The sequence below is a fragment of the Mizuhopecten yessoensis genome, unplaced genomic scaffold, assembly GCF_002113885.1.
Source record: "Mizuhopecten yessoensis strain PY_sf001 unplaced genomic scaffold, ASM211388v2 scaffold3627, whole genome shotgun sequence".
NCBI lineage: Eukaryota > Metazoa > Mollusca > Bivalvia > Pectinida > Pectinidae > Mizuhopecten > Mizuhopecten yessoensis.
In genome coordinates, this window is record NW_018405139.1 from 910,410 (window position 1) to 933,790 (window position 23,381).

General features: G+C 34.4%; 1 protein-coding gene across 1 annotated transcript in view; it reads right to left on the reverse strand.

The window, feature by feature from the left end:
* Positions 1–23,381, reverse strand: part of LOC110447854 (tyrosine-protein phosphatase non-receptor type 5-like) — a 116,170-nt gene that overhangs the window by 71,728 nt on the left and 21,061 nt on the right. The gene's annotated exons all lie outside the window — the stretch shown is intronic.

A 23,381-nucleotide genomic window follows, 5' to 3' on the forward strand; every position in this document is an offset into this window, starting at 1 on the left:
TTAGGACTAAACCGGCAACTATTTTTGTTGACCTTTGTCCATGGAAGGTCCCTGCAAAATTTCATTGAAATTGGTTCAGGGGTTTTGGAGAAGAAGTCGAAAATGTAAATTGTTTACGGACGGACGACGGACGACGGACGACGACGGACAAAAGGCGATCGCAATAGGTCACTTGAGACTTTGTCTCAGGTGACCTAAAAATGCATACCAATGACATATATTGCCAACTTGTAACTAAGGTTTATTACCTAGTACACTGACCCAGTCAAAGTACCATTGAATTAACATTAGGCTGCAGTATACGTACTAGTACTAGCTATTCTCAATTGCAAATGCAATTCAAAAAGCATCTGACACAACACAGAGTCAACTTCAAATCGATTTTCAAAATAGAATGTGCAGAGTTCATCAAAAGTATTATCAGTGTTTAAAGGTAATATAATCAATAGTACTTATAAAAGAAATATTCATCAAGATATTACCGACCTATAATAAAAGTTTAAACATTATAGTTCCAGTGTTAAAAGTCAATTCATGTTTTAGGTTTAAGTCTTAAATTTGCAAAGAAAAAGAAATGAAAAACATCTAAAAATTTACAAATACTTTTGTGTTTGCTTGCTGTTTTCAAATGCTATTTTTTATTAGAATTTATGCAATTTATTTTTAAATTGTAGTGTTTCGGGTAAAAAATACTAGATGGAAGATTTCTGGGTTTTTTTTATTAAGGAAACAAGACTTTGAATGACTTAATGATCATTGACCTTATTTGTATGTATGCTGTATAATTATAACTACAAGGTGTGCTATTAATTAACTTATTCAGTCATTCATAAGACTGACCTAGATCCTGTAGATAATGAGCAGTACAGATTTGGTTATTGATCAAAGACCTGCAGTGTTTCACTATGACTGAAATAATTACTACTGCTGTATAGGGATCTTGTTCTGAAGCAACTTTCATCACTTAAGGAAGTATGCTATTTTTTTCAAATTTCATCTTCTTTCTAAAAGATTTCCATTTGAAGACACCTACATAATTTCCTTATGACTGGTACATACACCGTGCAGCAATTTTCTTCCTCATTCTTCAGTGGTCCACTTGAATCGGGAAATTAATACTGGGAAAGTAAGAAATTGAATATCATACTAATCAAGTTCAAATAAATGAAACAAAATTTTGATTGCTAGATTTTAATCACTAAGATTTGAAATTCTCCAATTAATTTTATTAACTTTTTTTTTTTTAATTAATTACAAAATTGTTCAGTTGTGATCCATTATTGAATGTGTCCAACTGTACCGGTGACATGCTCTCTCTACTCAATAGTTTTGAGGATTGGTAATTAGTTTACTTATCACTTAAACAAGTATCAAAACTGTTATTGCAGAAGACAAAGAGATGAGGGGGGGGGGGGGGCAAGTTATCTCAAGATGGGGAGGTGGTATTATAGGTCCAAAAGTGTTATTAAGGTCCGAACCCCTCCGGGCGGATTACCGGAACACTATAAGCTGACAATTCCATTTTTTATTTCCATCGTGATACAAAGGTTTTTTTTCCTGTCTTGACATTGAACGTTTAAATCAGTTCCCTGTCCTGGCCCTGACAAATGTTAGCACTTTTCTAAAACAGCGAAAGCAGCAAAATAATGACTTTCTGTCACAACCTTGGTAAGGCTCCAATCGCAATAGAACTGACAGAATATCAGCTGGGATTTGTTGATATTTATACAGAAGGTACAGAGCTCTTCTAGCTTATAAGTATTTGGGGCAGATAGTTGGCTCCATATTGGATGAAATAGACATTTTTCTCCTAAATCTCATACATAAAATTTGTCAAGATGTAAAAAATTTACACAGACTTATACCTATACCATTGCTCTACCTGACTTTACAGAAATCTGACATCATACCGATAATTATACGGACACTGTGAATAACAGAACCTGTCTAACTGATCGTGAGCAAGCCAGGCTGTGAAATTTTAATCAAATTTGCAGAGAAAATGTTGACACAAGAGGCTGGGCCATATATATATAGACACTGGGCCGCTGTCGTGTGTCACTTTCATCTGCCACAGGTTAGCGCTGGTATTGATCGGCGTTGGGGGACCCTAATCCTCGCGTAGGCGACAGTAATAGGTGTTCATAGTCTTTAATCCCGAGCCTTTACCAGCGAATCACCTTACCTAGCCTAGTGCCAAGTGTCACAAAAATATCTGATCGTCCATCAAATCCAGAATGTTGTGGTCACACGGAGATAGTACATTTTGTACATTATAAGCTCTACTGTAGTCAATCCTATAAATGATTTCATACATGTACTAATAAATCTTTACAAAATTGACCATTTTTTGCGAATCAATGCTAATAGACAATGTGATATTGTGTAACTTAAAAGAAACACCTTATTAATGTTTCTGACAAACCCAAAATCTAATAAAACGAATCTAATGATGGACAGCTACTCCTCTTGTAGGGTGAATTTTACCCATGATCCAGTCCAAGTTACACAATATGGTTACAAGTTACACTGATGATATAGCTGGCTTTTCGTATATGTGCAGAAGACACTAATAAAACAATGACATTACAATTGGATGATAACATGCGTGTTGTGCTATAAAATCACTTGATGTCAGCTTATATATAATTACAAGGCTATTCATGTGTGCTGGAGAAATTTATAAACCTATAATGTCATAATTCGATGAAGACAATATAATGATGTCATTCTGTTAAATCACATGTCATATTCCAACACGACAGCACATCTACAGTAAGGTTTTGAATGTATTCACCTTAATTATATAGAAAGAAATGACAAAAAACAGTCTTTCACCAACTTACGTTAAAGATCAATACAATTTTTGTTCCTAGCTAACACGGACGTATTACAGAGAAATCTCAACAAGAAGGGTGATATTCTTGATTGTTTACTGTATATATAATCCCAAAATAAGGGAAATTTAAAGAAAGATTCGGAGGAAAACATTACCAATAATGACTATAGAAATAGCTTTAATGAATTCCTAGATGTTAGAAAAAGAAAAATTCAGTTCTCATTCAGTGCTTGCATGTTTATCCGCCTTCGTTTGAAAATGCAAGCTTACCAATGTGCATAAATCGTAATGGATCTTTACGGCTGCCTTGATTGCATGTCATATGTGATGTGTTTTTCTCCATTAAATAAAAAAAAATGAATGTATATTGAGTCTGATCAGGGAAGGAAAAGGGGGGGAATGCAATTTGATCAGCATGCTATTAATGCAACAGGATTCCATGTAATGGCATCTGGTTTGCATTTTATAAGTTTCACTGGATTTAATCTAACATGTTGTTACTGATGTCATACAAAATATTGGGATGGGCAGCAGTTCATTGAACACAGTACAGGCAAAAATATCTACAATATGCAAGGGGTGTTTTACTTATAAGAAATTTCCTTTTCCGTTTGGCATAATTAATGTTCATTTCCCGAAACAACTACTTCAAAGAATCAAAGATAATTAATAAGAATTATTCGGGATAAATGCTATAAACTGACCAACTCCTGAAAAAAGGTGAAATAAAGGGACAACTAGATTAGTGGTGACTTGATAGTGGGACACCATATTAGTGGTGACTGGACAGTGGGACACCAGATTAGTGGTGACTGGATAGTAGGACACCAAATTAGTGGTGACTGAATAGTTGGACTACAGATTAGTGGTGACTGGATAGTGGGACTACAGATTAGTGGTGACTGGATAGTGGGATACTAGATTAGTGGTGACTGAATAGTGGGACACCAGATTAGTGGTGACTGGATAGTGGGATACTAGATTAGTGGTGACTGGATAGTGGGATACTAGATTAGTGGTGACTGGATAGTGGGACACTAGATTAGTGGTGACTGGATAGTGGGATACCAGATTAGTGGTGACTGGATAGTGGGACACCAGATTAGTGGTGACTGGATAGTGGGACTACAGATTAGTGGTGACTGGATAGTGGGACTACAGATTAGTGGTGACTGGATTGTGGGATACTAGATTAGTGGTGACTGGATAGTGGGACAACCAGATTAGTGGTGACTGGATAGTGGGACACTAGATTAGTGGTGACTGGATAGTGGGATACCATATTAGTGGTGACTGGATAGTGGGACACCAGATTAGTGGGGACTTGATAGTGGGACACCAGATTAGTGGTGACTGGATAGTGGGATACCAGATTAGTGGTGGCTGGATAGTGGGACACCAGATTAGTGGTGACTGGATAGTGGGACACCAGATTAGTGGTGACTTGATAGTGGGACACCAGATTAGTGGTGACTGGATAGTGGGACACCAGATTAGTGGTGACTGGATAGTGGGACACCAGATTAGTGGTGAATTGATAGTGGGACACCAGATTAGTGGTGGCTGGATAGTGGAACTACAGATTAGTGGTGACTGGATAGTGGGACACCAGATTAGTGGTGACTTGATAGTGGGACACCAGATTAGTGGTGACTGGATAGTTGGATACCAGATGAGTGGTGGCTGGATAGTGGGACACCAGATTAGTGGTGACTGGATAGTGGGACACCAGATTAGTGGTGACTTGATAGTGGGACACCATTTTAGTGGTGAATGGATAGTGGAACAACCAGATTAGTGGTGACTGGATAGTGAGATACCAGATTAGTGGTGACTGGATAGTTGGACACCAGATTAGTGATGACTGGATAGTGGGACACCAGATTAGTGGTGACTGGATAGTGGAATACCAGATTAGTGGTGACTGGATAGTGGGCAACCAGATTAGTGGTGACTGAATAATTGGACACCAGATTAGTGATGACTGGATCATAAGTGGGACACCAGATTAGTGATGACTGGATAGTGGGCAACCAGATTAGTGATAGATATTTTACTGGGTTATATTTTTTTAGTATCGAACTCTTAATTAAGGAGATATACATGCCAACACTAAAAGGTAGCATATATGAATCCTTAAATGCATTTTTTTTTTTTTAAATTTGGTTCATTCAGTTCATTCCCTTTCAATGCCACTGTGACCTTGAAACTTTGACCTTGATTGTGACCTTGACCTGATTCTTCAAGTATGCTGTCAAAAAGCAAACCTTCATATATATATAACAGTGTAATAATGTTTATTCTGACAAAAATGAAAAATTCAACTGTTACAATAAACCAAATAAACAGTTCATTAATCATATTCTTTGAAAGCAGATCATCTGTCATAAATTGAGTCTTTCAAATTAAAAGTTTGTTATTATGTTCAATGTGATAGACATAAGATTTATTACTTATCAAGAACTCCTTGAATACTGATCAATTTTCAAATAAACTATTTGTAATTATGTTTATTGTGAAATTGTCTGTCAAACTTTAACGAGGTACTTGTAATGTCTCCGATGATATAACAGTATACAATTTCTGTCCTATTCGAACAAGCAATCAATCACCGTATGCTGTTTGAGGACTTTCCACTGTTGAACATTGTACCTTTCAGAAAACTGAGTACATGAAATTGAAAAAAAGCACCTGACTAATTGAAATTAATGATTTATCGACCAAAACTAGTTATTGCATCAACGAATCAATTTGATTCTGAAAAAACAATAAAATTAATATAAGTTTGTTTTTATGACTTTATTCTTGCCACCATGTTAATTATCATATTGACTATCATCATACTGCAAATTATTTTTTGCCTTAAATTATATTCGAATTCTGTAACTGATTCTGTGTCTAAGTTCTCTCTCTCTGTAAGTTTCTTTTTTCAATGTTTTGATCAGAGCTTGAAATTCTCACAATAGCTAAATCTATATGACAGTTACATGAATAAAAGATTATTTTTTTTTGCAATGTGAGACGATTAAGCTTTGGACATTTAATTTACAATAGTTTGTGCTATAAACAAGGTACAGTTTTAGTCAACCTCAAACAAATGTTAGAAGTTTTGTTGCCATTTAACCTTGAACCAAATGGCCTCGCCTTGTAACCATGCATGGCCTTGGTCAGTTTGCAGCAGCTAATTAGTCATGTTTCTTCTTTACATCAATCAAACTGTAGGCACTTGTAGTAAATTTGATGCCGATCAATTATTAATATGTGAGGAGTTGACCTGTTGACCTGTTGACCTTGATTGTGTCTCCAAAAGTGAAGAATGGTTGTTAATAAAGTAACACCAATAATAGCAAGAACATGTACTCATCAGCCCCTAGAATCAGCAGCTCGGAATTGTACGAACACATAAAGAGATCTTCCCTGAGCTGTCTGAATAGATTGATGCACATTGTTAATGACCATGGGGATCAAGGCTCATTTGTTCCAAGCCTGGTTAGTTTGACAAGTCTTCTGGAAAAATATCTTCTTTTTTTTGCGTTTCTGATATTACAATTTATGAATAAATCATGACATTTTGAATGTCCATAGATAGTTTTAGTTTATATTTTCAATATTTTCAAATATACCATGAGACTTGTGCATTAATTTGTCAGCTTCCTTAATGCATTTTTTTAAAGAATTACATCAATCTTTTCATTTTTATGAATGTTTTTGTATTTACTTTTCTTGTTATAAGGTTAAATTTTGAATCTCAGTATTTCTGATGTACATTCTAAAGAACACTATTGTTGATGATATTTTGTTAATTTCATCTTTATTATTTTTCATAAAAGCCCTGGAAAGTATGGTTTTCTTTTCAGAAAACAGTTTCCAATACTTATATGTAGTTACAGTTTCTGGTAGTGGTATGGGGATTCTGAAGCTGTGTTGTCGTTAAGCTAACCATGCTACAGTATATGAACATCTGGGCTCTCGAGTCTCAACCCTTGCAGCCATAACAAATTATTTCTGATGCTTGTCAGATGATGAGTACTATACATATATTACCATGTTAGTTTTCAAGTCTAGAACATTTCAATAAGTATGATTTCCCTAATGGTTGACAATATTTAACAGCAGCCCACATCAATTCAATACTTCCTTATACCAGATAATCATTTAACAGCAGCCCACATCAATTCATCACTTCCTTATACCATATATAATCATTTAACAGCAGTCCATATCAATTCAACACTTCCTTATACCAGATAATCATTTAACAGCAGCCCACATCAATTCAACATTTCCTTATACCAGATAATCATTTAACAGCAGCCCACATCAATTCAACATTTCCTTATACCAGATAATCATTTAAAAGCAGCCCATATCAATTCAACACTTCCTTATACCATATATAATCATTTAACAGCAGTCCATATCAATTCAACTCTTCCTTATACCAGATAATCATTTAACAGGGGCCCATATCAATTCAATACTTCCTTATACCAGATAATCATATAACAGCAGCCCACATCAATTCATCACTTCCTTATACCATATATAATCATTTACCAGCAGTCCATCTCAATTCAACACTTCCTTATACCAGATAATCATTAAACAGCAGCCCACATCAATTCAACACTTCCTTATACCAGACAATCATTTAACAGCAGCCCACATCAATTCATCACTTCCTTATACCATATATAATCATTTAACAGCAGTCCATATCAATTCAACTCTTCCTTATACCAGATAATCATTTAACAGTGGCCCATATCAATTCAATATTTCCTTATACCAGATAATCATTTAACAGCAGCCAACATCAATTCAACACTCCCTTATACCAGATAATCATTTAACAGCAGCCAACATCAATTCAACACTTCCTTATACCAGACAATCATTTAACAGCAGCCCACATCAATTCAACATTTCCTTATACCAGATAATCATTTAACAGCAGCCAACATCAATTCAACACTCCCTTATACCAGATAATCATTTAACAGCAGCCAACATCAATTCAACACTCCCTTATACCAGATAATCATTTAACAGCAGCACATATCAATTAAACACTTCCTTATACCAGATAATCATTTAACTGCAGTCCATATCAATTCAACACTTCCTTATACCAGAAAATCATTTAACAGCAGCCCATATCAATTCAATACTTCCTTAAACCAGATAATCATTTAACAGTGGCCCATATCAATTCAAAACTTCCTTATACCAGATAATCATTTAACAGTGGTCCATATCAATTCAACACTTCCTTATACCATATATAATCATTTAACAGCAGTCCATATAAATTCAACACTTCCTTATACCAGATAATCATCTAACAGCAGCACATATCAATTCAATATTTCCTTATACCAGATAATCATTTAACAGCAGCCAACATCAATTCAACACTCCCTTATACCAGATAATCATTTAACAGCAGTCGATATCAATTCAACACTTCCTTATATCAGATAATCATTTAACAGCAGCACATAACAATTCAACACTTCCTTATACCAGATAATCATTAAACAGCAGCCCACATCAATTCAACACTTCCTTATACCAGACAATCATTTAACAGCAGCCCACATCAATTCAACATTTCCTTATACCAGATAATCATTTAACAGCAGTCGATATCAATTCAACACTTCCTTATATCAGATAATCATTTAACAGCAGTCCATATCAATTCAACACTTCCTTATATCAGATAATCATTTAACAGCAGCACATATCAATTCAACACTTCCTTATACCAGATAATCATTTAACAGCAGCCCATATCAATTCAATACTTCCTTATCCCAGATAATCATTTAACAGCAGCCCATATCAACTCAATACTTCCTTATACCAGATAATCATTTAACGGTGGCCCATATCAATTCAATATTTCCTTATACCAGATAATCATTTAACAGCAGCCAATATCAATTCAACACTTCCTTATACCAGAAAATCATTTAACAGCAGCCCATATCAATTCAATACTTCCTTATCCCAGATAATCATTTAACAGCAGCCCATATCAATTCAATACTTCCTTAAACCAGATAATCATTTAACAGTGGCCCATATCAATTCAACACTGCCTTATACCAGATAATCATTTAACAGCAGCCCATATCAATTCAACAACAGCAGTCCATATCAATTCAACACTTCCTTATCCCAGATAATCATTTAACAGCAGTCCATATCAATTCAACACTTTCTTATACCAGATAATCATTTAACAGCAGCGCACATCAATTCAATACTTCCTTATACCGGATAATCATTTAACAGCAGCCCACATCAATTCAACACTTTCTTATACCAGATAATCATTTAACAGCAGCCCATATCAATTCAACACTTCCTTATACTAGATAATCATTTAACAGTGGCCCATATCAATTCAATATTTCCTTATACCAGATAATCATTTAACAGCAGACCACATCAATTCAACACTTTCTTATACCAGATAATCATTTAACAGCAGCCCATATCAATTCAACACTTCCTTATATCAGATAATCATTTAACAGCAGCACATATCAATTAAACACTTCCTTATACCAGATAATCATTTAACAGTAGCCCATATCAATTCAACACTTCCTTATATCAGATAATCATTTAACAGCAGCACATAACAATTCAACACTTCCTTATACCAGATAATTATTTAACAGTGGCCCATATCAATTCAACACTGCCTTATACCAGATAATCATTTAACAGCAGACCACATCAATTCAACACTTTCTTATACCAGATAATCATTTAACAGCAGCGCACATCAATTCAATACTTCCTTATACCGGATAATCATTTAACAGCAGCCCACATCAATTCAACACTTTCTTATACCAGATAATCATTTAACAGCAGCCCATATCAATTCATCACTTCCTTATACCAGATAATCATTTAACAGCAGCCAATATCAATTCAACACTTCCTTATACCAGAAAATCATTTAACAGCAGCCCATATCAATTCATCACTTCCTTATACCAGATAATCATTTAACAGCAGACCACATCAATTCAACACTTTCTTATACCAGATAATTATATAATCATTTAACAGCAGCCCATATCAATTCAATACTTCCTTATCCCAGATAATCATTTAACAGCAGCCCATATCAATTCAATACTTCCTTATACCAGATAATCATTAAACAGCAGCCCACATCAATTCAATACTTCATTATACCAGATAACCATTGTTTGTATTTTGCTTCAGTCAATACCATCTTGTCAATATCTTTTAGGAATCTTTCTTTATTGTCACAGTTTCATTATTATCAACTGTAAAAGTGCATTTACATATATCATCATGTATGTGTGTCTGTCTTAGTTGCCGTGTGTCCCTTACAGAGCTCAAACCCTAAACAGGTAAGAATGGTATTTCCTACCTCAAAGCAGTCCAACTGCATCACATTTGATTGAAGAGCTTCATGGTATATTAAAGATGCATTAACAAACAAGAGTACCCGCAGGGCGGAACAATATACGCCCGTCGAATGCCATATAGTGTTATATACTTTCTTACATTGAAATAAGATCTGCATCATTCAAAGAGTGGTTAGCCGACATGCTATAAAAATGTAGGAGAAAATCTCCAGATAAAAAAATAAAAATACTGAAATGAACAAAGGGCAATAACTTTTGGAAAAATTGTCGAATTAAAATTCTTTTAAGGGAGACTCAACTTCATATCACGATTATAATGTATACCAAGTTTCAAAGAGATCTTTAGAAAAATGTAGAAGTAGATTGCTGGACAAAAATCAAATACTGAAATGAACAAAGGGCAATAACTTTTGGAAAAATTGTCGAATTAAAATTCTTTTAAGGGAGACTCAACTTCATATCACGATTATAATGTATACCAAGTTTCAAAGAGGTCCGTTGAAAAATGTAAGAGGAGATTGCCGGACAAAAATCAAATACTGAAATGAACAAAGGGCAATAACTTTTGAAAAAATGGTCGAATCAAAATTCGTTTAAGGGAGAAACAACTTCATATCATGATTATAATGTATACTAAGTTTCAAAGAGATCTGTCAAAAAATGTAGGAGGAGATTGCCGGACAAAAAAAAGTTTACGACGGACGGACGGACGGACGGACGGACGGATGGACACCGCCATACCATAATACTCCCGTCAAATTTGATGGGCGTATAAAAACAAACTTCTCTGAATCAAGAGTTACATCCCTTGCTAAGGTACTCATCTTTCATTTTGATGATCTCTCTATAGCAATATTGTTATAGAGAAGCTTTGACAGTGTATAGGCACCAACATTGACCCATGTTGTGGTGGGTTTTTTTCATTTTTGTTTATTTTGCTGATCAAAATCTCAAATTTCAAACAACTATAATTCTAGAATTGTTGATTACAAGAGTTGATATATATCGAATAATTTGCTAGATAATTGATTTATACAAATATTTTATGATCATGACAGTATGTGGTTATTAATATATTTGAACCTGATGGTACTCATTACCTTATAACTGTCTGGGAGTCTGCACACCTCCATTAAATAGTGTCCTACACTCAAAAACTTTTCTTTTAATGGTAATTCAAAACATTTTATTTAATGAATAACTGTTTTTACAGACAAATTTAAAACATTAATAACCAACAGTAAAGGGAGACAAATCTTACACAAATCACATCAACTTTTCAGCTTTTGGAACTTTTTTGAAAGGAGATGCAAATTAAACTACAGTATCACCGATATATCACAATAATCGATCAAGCTGTTTTCGATCGTTTTTATGTTGTCTGAACCGGAAGTGAGATGATTGATGTGGAAACATGGAAAAATATAAATACAAAAAGAAAAATAAATAATTGAAATAATTTGTTCATTGTTATTTATATCAGCGTGTTGGAAAAATTCGAGAAGTTGTCGTTTTGCCATCGTAATGATCATTATGTAAATTCTACTTTCACTTTCAAATAACTCCGAGCATATTCCTAAGAACTATCTTTATACTACATCCTACACTTGTAGCTAACGATATCGTAATGTTACAGTCAATAGGATGAAAGAATGCTATAAATAGTCATGATTTACCTATTTTGCAACGAGAAGTTGTGTAATATTTTGTCCCGTAAGCGTAAACATATTTTGCCGCCCTATGTTAATTACGATCACATGACAATCACATGCCTCGCAAGTGGTGCGGTGAAATTAACTTGCAAAGAAACAATAACAATTAAAAACACAAATATTCCCTTTTTAACAATAATCAAATGTATTTAACGAAAATGATGTAAATTGTAAATAAAGCAGCCGTTGTAAGTTGTTTACGACAATAACGTAATTTTTGATCGATTTCCGGCACCATGCTGTCGGGGCGGTATGTCCCGAATTTGACACTTTTTCAACGGAAACATGGTGAAATCAACTTCTAATGCAATTAAGAAACTATTGCTTAAATGATTAAAAACACAGGTCTTCTTTCTGAAGTAGTATTTTTATTGGAATTGGCATGATTTTCTCACATGACGTGTCAAGGTAACCGTGAATATTTGTGAAAGGCGTGCTCGTTTTCTTATCAGAATTGGCCTAATTATTTTAATTTGATGTACGACCTACAGCAATTAACTTCATCAAATGTTATGTTAAGACTAAAATGTATTACCAGCAAGCGATGGTCGATCTATTGTTTTCCGCTGATTGGGGTGAAGCGAGGTGTGAAAAAAATACCTTGAGTGGACAGATGATTACTTCAGGCGATGTGCAGTTAGCTGGACCTATTACGTAATTGTTTTGGGAGGGTTTCGGCTACGTTGTGGAATAGCTTACCATCTGCTATTAGGAAGTCGAATACTCTGGCCAAGTTCAAGAGGGACATAAAAACTCACCTCTTCACGTCTGCATTTTAGAATCTTTGCAAAGACGTCATGTAAATACCACCCTTTTATTTGTTCAATTATGTGCACATTGCTTGTTTAATGTATATGAAAGTGATTGCAAGCCTTTGTTGTTTGTTTTCACAATTATAACCATTACTATTATCCATATGTTGTAAAGCGCCTTAGAGTAATTTTACAAATTATATAGGGCGCTATATAAATGCTGTATATTATTATTATTATTATTAATTGTCCAGGTGTTTCACACGGACAACTTACCTGAGTTTTTACATTATAAAATCCATTCACGGCAGAAAAATATATCATAATAAGCGGGGTCCTACCTTTGACCATATCATAATAAACGATATTTTTTTGCTTAGTTAAAGAAGGAAAAAATCGGTACATGGGGAAAATATCATAATAACCGATATCATAATAACCAATATCATAATAAGTGGGTTCCACTGTATAGATAAAGCAATAATGGTCCCATTTTCTTTGTTTCTTTATTTTATAAAAAAATAAACACCAAATCTTTAAACTCATCCCTTAACCTTTTTTTACAACGGTAAAAGATTGCCAAATAATCAGTTAAAGAGGGTTTGACGTTATACTAATCATTCTGATGGCAATATCAAATGAGGGCAAGGACATTGAACAACCTTACCTGAGCACTGACCTCAACATGAGTGATCAATAGATTATTGTATAGCTCGGATCCAGTCGATCACTTAACCCAGGACAGCTGATTTTTAGAATCTGTACTTAATGCAACCTCAACGAACCCAATAACATGCCAGTGTTTTAAAAAGTCTTCTGATACCCATTTCCGGCTTTGGTATCTGAAGTTATTAGCAAATTAAGCCCCCTGCAAGCTTCATTGACTTTTAGCCTAATTATAAAGATTTAGGTTCTGAGGGACATGATCTGATCATGTCCTGTGCATCAAAGTCTGAAATATGCCTTCGTCTGTATTAATCCTCATCAAATATTAAGCTTTAGAGTAAAAGATTAAAGGTAATCATTTGCGATATAAAGTTCATATCCCCATTATCCTGGCAACCTCTGTCTAAATATTCAGATTCCAATTAACAGGATTTATTGAGATTTTACACCTTTACACCAGAACTAATCACATGGTTATATAACGACAGATAACGTTAAAGTATCATCTAACTGAAATGTCAAAACCTGGACAGGAAAGCATCTGACACTCCACCCAGTTGAATTATTATATGAGGTTTATAACTGCAGGTGCTTTATAGGATAAATTGCTAGAAAGAAAGAGTAGATAGGCCCGATACGGGAGAAGAAAAGACAATAGACACATTTCCCTAAGTGTTATATATAGCAATGCATCTTTTCTAATCTAGTCTTTTCAATTGTTATAAGGTGCACAAGATCAATTAAACCTTAACTAGGCCTACCATTCATACAATTTACTAATTCATATTCATGTATATGTATGCCACACCGTTTACCTTTTTGAACAGATGAAACTGCCACAGAATTGAACAGATGAAACTGCCACAGAAATATAATATGAGGACTAATATATATACCTGGTAATACATTTTTAGGTTAAAGGTACCCAGCATCATGCTGATATTATCACAAAGAATTCAACTGAAGAGCTGTATATTTTTGCCCTACATACATTCTATGTAGATCGAAGACGAAGCAACAAAGTGGAGTTTTCCTCACTTTGAGTTACTTCCCTTGTAAAAACATTCTCATTTTATTGCTGAGCAATTGTAATTAAACAATAGCAATAGTGATTAAATGTAGAATCAGCATTTATTAGGTCCCGAGTTCGACATCCATACTTTTTTTTCTCATTTGTTTATTTTTGTTATCAAATACTCAAATACTAAGTGAAATGCATCTCCCATGGTGCTTACTGCACTCATAAATTGTACAATAGCTTGTTTCATTTTTTGCATATTTGTTTAATTTTGTTATCAAATATAAATACTCTCATGTTGAACAAATATGACTGTAAAATGCACAGTGACATGTGATTTATGTGGATAAAACAAATACTACACAGTAATGACCATGGTTATAATACATTGTAACTGGATGCTACTTTATACCCTATCCTGCAAAATAAACATGAAAACCACTAAGAGTACGATAAACTTCATTCCTTGTTACTCTCACAGCTATTTATGACCACCTAAGTGTAAAAGATCGCCATGACAACTACAATGAAAACGATCACTTTAAATTATGATCTGGGAATATTTTATTTTTTTCTAAATACAGTTGCACATGAAATTATTTACTTGGCTTATCACTATGGGAACTGTAGTTAGGATTGGCCAATGAAGATATGTTTTTGTGTAAAATGGTTATTAGGTATGACACTGATCTGTTTCTGTGTAAAATGGTTATTAGGTATGCCACTAGAGTTGACATCCTGCAATATTGTGATAACGATTAAAATATTATTGTACAAAACACTGGAGAGTTCTTGCATTCAACCAGGTGAGTAATCAACTGCCTGAAAATCAATCACAGATTTGTTTCCCTCTTTTTATGTTACTGACGCTGAAATTAAAACTCAAGATTCATGGAATTGAAGTTAGATGCAAAGTATAAACACATGGAGTTCATGCAAGGCATACCCAAAGTTAGCTGCAAAATAAAGGTCACAGTGACCTACATAAGATGTAGTTCTCCTCAAGTTGTATCGTACTAAATGGGGGGGGGATTCAGTGTGCTCAAAATTAAAAACAGAAATATTTGTATATATCCCCAAGGAAAACATAACATTTACAATGGCATCTTTTGAGTTGTTCTTTCAGTTAAAACCATTATATCTTAGAATGTAGAAATAACTAAGCTAATTCACTGGTCGGAAATGTTAACTGTTAACAAGAGATCCCAGAGGGATCTTGGCGCCCACCTTTGTACCATCTTCATAAGTTCTTTGTCAGTTCGATATTTTCTCTTCTTTCCTAGTAAATGCACCTTGAGGTAACTTTTGATCTAAACTTAATACTGATGTGTATGAAAGCCAACCTTCAAAGTGAGTTTGTCATTTCACATATTTACCAGAACAGTACTTAATGTGAAAGAAATAGAATCGATCATTGCAATATGAGAAAGATCTGTTTAGTTATTCTTTTAATCCATTTTGTTTTTATGATCAGTCTCAAAATATAACATGTACAACGAGAGATCATGGGGAACCTACATATAAAGTTTGAGAAAGATCCCTCCCGTACTTCCCGAGAAATAGCGATAACGAAATTTCAATATCAAAATCCAAGATGGCTGCCTGTCGGCCATGTTGTTCATCTGATCAGTCTCGAAAGTAGCCCTGCACAGCTATTGACTAAGGGGAACTTACATATAAAATTTGAGAAAGATCCTTCAGGTACTTCTTGCGAAATAGCGATAACAAACTTTCAATATCAAAATCCAAGATGGCTGCCTGTCGGCCATGTTGTTTATCAGATCAGTCTCGAAATTTGCCCTGCACAGCTAAGGACCAAGGGGAACCTACATATAACATTTGAAAAAGATCCCTCTGGTACTTCTTGAGAAATACCGATAACAAGCATTGTTTAAGGACGGACGACGGACCACGGATGCAGGGTGATTTGAATAGCCCACCATCAGATGATGGTGGGCTAGAAATAGGGAGAAATGGCAATCCTAGCAAGAGTTGGGAAGCTCACAAATTTTGTAACTGGAGAAGAGAAATTAATGCATGGCCATACTGGAATTTGAATCCTGGACCCTCCAAACTCTAGACGGACAGTACTCTAACCAAATGAGAAATCAACCCAGTTCAATTCCAGAAATATATTCTGGAAAGCCCGCGAAAACATGTTTTATTTTAATATCACAAATAGGTATCAATGTCAACCACAGAATGATCTCCAATATGTGTTGATGTTAACAGCAGGACTGCAGTGTTGATATAAAACAATCTCCTATAAAACACTGCCGCCAAATTATCATACAATAATGCAGAGCTCAAAATGCTTACAAATGTAAATAATTGTGAAAAATTAGCTTTTAACATGCTGAGTATAAAAGTTGAGAACTCTACTTGCAATTTTCCAATCATTGTCGGTAAAACTCATTAAAATATTACGCATCAATATCAAGTGTTGCAACAGCCATTGATTTATCATTTATACCTTAACTTGCTGAAATGAAAATTGAGTTGTTAATGAGGATGCTGGATGCATTGAATCAATTTATGGCCTATAAAATGTCTGCATTATTTATGGCAATCTTTTTTTTTTTTAAAAGGAGTGTTTTTGTTTCTAAAATGCTTTTAATATTAATATGTGATGGTCTAAACCTAATATCTTAAGTTATGAATGTCATATTTTTATTAAGGCTTGCATATGAAAAAAGTTCATTAATTAAATATGAAGTTGCTCATGATTGAAACAAATAAACTTCCTCAAGCTTAATTTCTATAACCAGCCTTGAATTAATCACTTTTAATGAGGTCCTTTTAAGACACCTTAATTATTTTAAAATCATAACAAATCTACTTTTTGATCCTAGTCCAACATAATTTGTTTATCATTGATGAGTCTACCAATAATTTTCCACGCACTAGCTGTTAAATGAAATGAGACTACTGGTTGCATGGCACCAATTTACCATCGTGTCCATTGTCACTGATTGTGGTTCCTCAAAGACTCTCCATAATTCAACAGCCACAACATGTAGCCCACCATGGAACAAAAGTGGTAAATGTGCTTCATTATAATTAGTGACCACTAATACCAGTATGCTACACTGTACATGTACATTCATTTGTAGCTGGTTTCAATAGCTTTATAGATTGCTAGGTAAAGCCAGCAAATCAAATCTTCTAAAAATGTAAGCTCTGAAACGAGAACGTTTTTGTATTTTCATGTGATGTTGATAAATATTGATCCCAGCACATGCACATATATTTTTTTCCCATTTTAAATACCATGAAAATATCCCAAATTTTACATTAGTGTCAAAAGCTAACAATGCTTTATACAGCTGACTCTTGAGCTTTATACAATAGATAAGCTTTTAAAAGCATGATCAGCTTGATGACCATTTTTTTTGAAATTTTTAAACATTTTTTCCGCATAGAAGTCTCAATTTTTTATACTTTTTTGTTCTTCTGAAAGATGATCGCAATGAATTCCTAAAGCATAAACATTTTCATCGTGACCCTGAATATTTTAGAAACCATAGTGTGCATGATTTTTTTTCTGAAATTGTCATAAAACTGATCCCGCATTGAATAACATAGCCCTGGTAAGGTCAATTTCAAAGCCCTATTAGCTTACCAATTGTAAACCAAAACTTTGCATTTGTAATATTTTTAAAACAACATATAAGAATTCATAATCAAAACTGAGAGTGGATGAAATCACATAAATCTAATGAAATGAATATGAAATATATATTAAACAATTTTTAGAAAAAGAAAAAATACCATTTTAAAGGGACATCACGTGAAAAGGCGTGTTTTTTTTTTAATGAATACATGTATGTATTGTATGCACTTCCACTTATGTTACCTCGCTATCCCCATATTCATAGTCCATTCCAAATGTCCAGTTTGACCACTTGAATTGTTCGGGAAAGCCCTGTTAAAAATAGCACCGATAACGTCACCTGACTAGGCAGTAAACACAAGTGGTGCGAGCGAGATGAAACGGTTTCCAAAGGGGTCCCCAGAGAGGGGCCGTCGGGCAACTGCAACCTCTTACCGCACTATGAAACCAAGTTATATGATTTCTAAGTCCGTATTCAAACTTATTGAACAGTAATTATTGATCATAAGAAGTTAATTGCACACTTGCCAGTGTTCAGAATTGAAATTTATTTAGCTTTAAACATAAATTTGTTGCCAATAAAATTAAACAAGGGATGGGGCACAAGTTTTTACAATTTATCACAGCCTTCTCCCGTCATACATTTACAATTAAATGTCAACAATGATAATAGGCATAAACATAAAGTAGATATATTTAAATATATATTGAATTTAATACCGGAATGTGGCCGGTACAGATGGATTAAACCTTTCTGATTTTTTTTATATATTGCCGGGGCAGAGGAGGCCGGGTATTCATATTAGTACTAATTTAAATCTTGCATGTAAAAACAAAAATAATCGTTTAATTCAGCAATATTATTAAATCATACCATTTTATTGAACCCGGTAATATTATAAATTATGTAAATCCACGGACTTAGATAACACGTATCTCGGTGACCCAGACAATACGCCGTGGGCCATCACAACGGTTATTTATCCCTTGGAGGGCCTCATGGCAAAATCAAACTAACCAGTCACTTATCCCTCCCTTTCGCATAAACCACTGTAAACTCTCTCCAATACATGCCCATTAACATACTGAACTAAGTTTATCTGTGTTCAAACTCAGACAAAGATACTAGCGAGCTTAATAGTTTTAGATATTTATTCATAACATAAACAGCGCTAGCATTTCTGTCGATTCCATTTTAGCTTAACCGGCTATCTGGAAGAATACATGCACCGTACTAACTGCTATGGCAGTTTTTTATCCTATAAATACTGCCCACCTGCAATAATGATTCCGTAACGTACTCCTTGCGCTATGTTTTGACCATTTGGCAACTTTTCGTTTCGTAGCTGACACGGTACAACACTTTTCTTTCGCTTACTTCACACGGCCAGTCATTTTGTTTACAAAGAAATGGAGTGCTATGCGCATGCGCTAGTAGAGGGAAATCCCTGAACAAAACGTTGGTCAGACAGGTAGAAATACCGATGATTTTCTTAGATTTAATCATTTTTATGAATCTATTTCAGCCAAATCCGATCGTTATTTTCCATAAGAGTCTCACTTGATATGTTTATACAGTAGTATTTGAAAAAAAGACAAAAAATAAAGTTACTTCACCGTGATGCCCCTTTAATGCAATTCACCAAATAAGCTGACAATGATGTCAACTACTACAACTGGTAATTACGTACTTGACCATATTTTTATAAGTTCACAGTGGACAATACATTGTGAAGGAAATCCAGCACTACCTCCGGCTAATAGACAATTATCTGATGAATAATACATTAACTTCAAATATGATGTCCATGTAAACGCACCAAATCCAGCCATCCAACGACTGTTTCAATATTTACAGTAAAACACCATTATGCTGATGTCAAACATCTACATAAATAATTACATCTAGCTGAATGGCCTATAATGAGTATCCCACATCATCTGAATGACAATGGAGACTACATGTCCTGTTAATGTTGTCACAGACTGGTACAAAGCCTCGTCACATGTGTTACAGAGTAATTATATCAAAATAGTCCTATTGAATACCACATGATACTGGCCCTAATACAATTGTTTATCATAATTAATCCCTCATTTACACAAAGAAGGAAAACAGGACAGAAATATGAAATGAATGAGACTGAGATTCTAACCCCAAATTTCCAAACTCAAGTTAAAGGCTCCTTACAGAGGTGATCTATCAATGTAGGGAACAGATTTGAAGAAATTTCCTCGTAAATGAGTTCCACAATTTCAAAGACTGTTCCCCAAAGACACTTTTATTTACCATTCCTGGGGGGATTCCCCCATTTCTGTGAAATTTCCCCCGACCTGGTGAAATTTCCCCTTGGTCCGGTGAATTTCCCCTTAATTCCGCTAAAATTTCCAAAAAACAAATTGCAGCGCACGATGGTCTACTGGTACCTGTACATTGTCGATAGATATAGGCCCAAAACCATATAAGAATTTAGACTTAAGTCCCAATTTCAATGCTGCTTAAATTTTTATTTCTATTTTAAAGTATGATTTATTTAAAGTTGAAATGCATCCTCCTAACATTATGATGTTGAAACTCTTCCACGATGTGCAGGAGTGCATATTTTATTATGCTTTTAGCAACCAAGTTTTATACCATCATAAATGTTAATGGCAGTTTTTCTTGCTATATTTTTTTTCGTGATATATCTTTGATAAAAATGTTTTATCAAAGAGCGACAAACCTTTCAGAAATGTCCTTGAAAGTTTAATTTTTAAGTCACAACACGATATATAGGTCCCTGAGTATTAATCTATCAACATATGACCAATTGGAAAACATTTATGTGCAAATGAAGAGAAGACCGATACCATCAAATGGGGAGTCTCGGCAAATCTAATCCAGTAGGATCTCATTTCCCTTGTATGTTCAATAGTTCATGCTGTAAAAGTTTTATAGCATTGTTTTTATTTGGAAGGTTCGTTGAGAGGCTGATCATTGAAGATGGAAATATTAAACAGTAATAAAGCTGAGAAGAGCACTGATGTAGTATAATGGGTTAAACTGCCAGTCCATATCGATCTGACAAGTTTATAATATTCAATACATCAACATTCTGTATGATCAATATTTACAAACTATGTCAACAAACGTGTATACACCCTACTTATACACATCATTAACAGACAATACACAATACTTCTGTTAAGAGTTTCATAAGACATATTTGTCCAGGTTTCCTGTGATAGACCGGAAACTTAACATTGACACACATTTAGCCACATTAAGTTTGATATTGGTAAATGTGATTGTGACAACTTAATGTAAAAAGTTTAAAGAATTTGGCAAACATAATGATATGACAAATAAATACAAAAATATTACTCTAGTCTACGAAGCCAGCAAATTCTGTTTGTGTACATGGTGATTATGACAACTTACTGTCGAAAGGTAAAAGATTTCGGCAAATGTAATAACATGACAAATAAAGACAAAGATATTACTCTAGTCTACGAAGCCAGAAATTTCTGTTTGTGTAACTGGTGAGTATGACAACTTACTATATAAAGGTAAAAGATTTTGGCAAACATAATGATGTGACAAATAGATACAAAAATATGACACTAGTCTACGAAGCCAGAACATTCTTTTGGTGTTACTGGCACCTGTAAAATGACGGGCAAGTGACGATACGATGCTAGAACAGCATAACATCTATAGAGCTATAGAACCACACAATAATATGTCTACCCATTACACATTTATATTAACTCATTCACCCCTGAAATTTCATAATGAACTATTCCAACCTTTAAACTGGAAGAGTTCAAATGTGTCTTCAGGGGTGAATGAGTTAAAGGACTTTCATGTGAGGTGAGACTATTTTTGTGTGTAAATATAAGAAAAGAGGAGTGTGTGTGTGTAAATATAAGAAAAGAGAAGCTAACTCCTAAGTCCTGCTTTTCATAACTGTGAGTTGTCTATAGTTTCAATTTGCAGGGTAGGCTGCATTTGTGGGTGGGAGCTCAAGGGGATCTCTTTCTTTTTCAAATGTATGGTACATATACTACACAAAATGAGTATGAAATTTTTCATTTACAAACCTATCTTGAGATATAGTGATGAAAAACCTTTCTTTACAAATTAAGGGACAGCAGGATGATAAAGCAGATGTCATATTGCCTTTGATCATCCAATGTGATTATATGAGCGAGATCTAATGGACAATGTTATAGTTATATACTGGTATCCATTATTTATCTTACCTCAAAGACACCAAACTGATCAGGACTGTAAAGCTGCCTTTTGAAGGAGATCTATGATGAATAATACTTCATTTGAAAGTGTATTTTAGACATAAGCAGATTTTTACATTTGCACACTTTGGTCTAAACATTCATTTAATTATATATACAATCAACGCATCTAACAAACAACGCATCTAACAAATGCTTAACGTCCTATCAACAGCTATATGGTCATTTAAGGACGATCAAGCCAGGTTTTGGTGGTGGAGGAAAACCACAGTATATATATTCTAACTCTTAGCAAAAACATTTTTGAAATTCTCAGTCGTTTTTTTGTATGGCCGATACTGATAAACTTCATAGCTTAGCTTTGGGATTCAAGTGTATAATTAACACCCCATTTCACACTATTACATCCTTATCTATGTTTGGGGAAGCATTTAAACTGATCTTAAAGCTCTTTAATACTATCTCATCCCACACACCTGTTGTCTACCAAATGGTACCTACCATTAACTCTTATCAACAGGGACATGTGTCAGAATACCCAAATATTAATCTGTGCGGTGTACGTAGGTAACACTCACCTCATACTGCAAAATGAAGGATGATCCCCCAAAAAATATACAATGTGTAATGAACCGGAGCTGTAAATGTTATTTTTTCTGAATGATACACCAATGTCATGTAGACAAGAGAATCACCTTAAACAGTGAATTCTTACGTTCAATTTAAGGCCCCTACCCTCAAAATCATTGCAAAAAAAACACTTTCTTTTCCCAAAATAATGTGCTTTTTGTGGGCGATATCTTACCAAACAACAAGCATTGGCCCTTGCGGAAAAGAGGTATAACAAGAGGCCCATGGGCCTTAACGGTCACCTGATATATTTATACAGAGAGTTGATTTTGTTTTTAACATGAACAGAAATATTATTCAAAGTGACAAAAAACAATAAAACCACCTTACTCAATATCTAGCATACAGATTTCAGACTAAAAAGGATTTGAAACTAGCACCTCCAGCCCTTGGGGGTAGGGCTGGCTCAAAATTTTCAAAGTATCAAACTGTCAATTCAAGGTTATAATTCCAATCAAGTTATTAACATGTAATATTCAAAGTATCATTTG